Source organism: Grammomys surdaster, unplaced genomic scaffold, assembly GCF_004785775.1.
Source record: "Grammomys surdaster isolate TR1022 unplaced genomic scaffold, NIH_TR_1.0 126113, whole genome shotgun sequence".
NCBI lineage: Eukaryota > Metazoa > Chordata > Mammalia > Rodentia > Muridae > Grammomys > Grammomys surdaster.
In genome coordinates this window covers 1,136,284-1,137,937 of record NW_021620921.1, presented here as the reverse complement: position 1 = coordinate 1,137,937, position 1,654 = coordinate 1,136,284, and the positions used below count along the sequence as shown (strand labels likewise).

The following is a 1,654-nucleotide window of genomic DNA, read 5'->3' as shown; positions in this document are numbered from 1 at the left end:
AAGGATAAAACCAGTAATATAAACTTAAATCTAAAAAAGTATTGGACCCATGAAAAATCAAGAATAGATGTATCAGAGAGGGGCTCGGGAGATGGCTCGGTGACAATGAAGTGGTTTCTGTCCAAGCATGAAGAATGAAGGTTTTGGTTTTTTTTTCAACTTTTTATTGGGTCTTTGTGAATTTCCCATCATGCGCCCTAATCTCGCTCTTCTTCCTCTCCCCACCCACCCTCTACCCTTGCCGCCTGCCACACAACAAAGGAAAACTAACTGGTTATGGAACTGGTGGCTGTAGTGTGCTACCGTGTGCCCCTTTTGTCCACACTTCTTTGTCTACAAATGTTTATTGCAATGAGACCTTGGTCTGACACGAGGGCTCTGGCTTCTGCTACTCTCTCGATATTGGAACCTCCCTGGTTCTCCTCTCAGATATCCTGTTATTGCCCTGTGCCATGGAGATCTTGTAGCTAATCTGTGATGCCCAGGTGAGATGCAGGGCCTGCTCCTTGAGTGTTGCAGCAGGCAAGAGACAGGGCCAGTTCTCCTGTTCTCAAGACTCTATCAGGGCCCATTCTTCTGCTTGCCACAGGTGATGAGGGGAGAGGTACGAGGAGGGCATCTCTTCCTTGTCCACACCATCACATGGGAGATGAGGGGTACGGCAAGCTCTCCCAAGTTTACATCCTCGGGTGTCAGCTTACCTACAACTCCTGCAGTGTTTGAGACACTTTCCCAAGTACTGCAGCGGCTAGGGGCAGAGTCAATTCCCTTACTCTCATGCCCCCAGGACCAGCTTTCCCATGATGCCCCGGTGAAAGGTGGGGCCAATTCTGCTTAGCCCTTCCTCAGACATCAACATGTTCCTAGGCAGCAGCACAGACCAGGGATGTCTGCCTGTCCTTTGTTGGTAACAGAGCCCTGCTGCTGAAGAGCACAGGCCCAGACATATCCCCTATTGGCAGCTCAGGCCATGATGGCACCATGGTCTCAGGTGACAATTGACCATTCAAGCTGTTCGTCACTACCCTTGAATCTTCAGTTCTGCCTCTCTTCATTGTACCCACATCTTTCTGTTCCTCTTTCTCTTCCATTTCCCCACCACTTGTTCCTCTTAGTGGTACCTTGGGTCTCTGAGGGTCTGGGGTCATCTCAGGAGTAGTCTCAAGAGTGCTGTGCCCTGCTTGCTCATTATGGCACCGGGCAGAGGTCTTCTCGAGCATGGTCTGACCCCTCCCCCCAGGTCTTCGTGGTATCAGAGTGGTGGTCATCTCAGGCTAGCTCTCCTGTCCAAGCCCCTTTGGTGCTGTATGTTAAGTTAATAATACTTCAGATGTTCATAGGTCAGAACACTGAGAGTAGACATAGCCTCTCTCCTTTCTGCTGCCTCCTGATAAGCAGGTGACAAAAGCTATACCGGTAACACTTTTAGGAGCATGCAAGAATGGGGTTTAGATTCCAAGAACCCACATAAATGCCAAGTAGATGTTGGGACCCACCAGTAATACCACCACTAAGAAAGCAGAACAAGCTGGCTGTCTAGATCTGGGTTCAAGGGAGAAGCAATTGAGGAAGACTCCTGACATTAACCTTGGACCTCTACACACATGCAAACACACAAACATGTACATACATCTCACAGATATACACACAAAAA

The 1,654-nt window shown here is 48.9% G+C and overlaps 1 non-coding gene across 1 annotated transcript; it reads right to left on the bottom strand.

Moving 5' to 3' along the window:
• Positions 1-1,306: 1,306 nt before the first annotated feature.
• Positions 1,307-1,436, bottom strand: LOC114611518. Its single transcript, XR_003709847.1, has one exon. It is a non-coding gene; the product is annotated as a small nucleolar RNA SNORA17 (small nucleolar RNA).
• Positions 1,437-1,654: the final 218 nt, after the last annotated feature.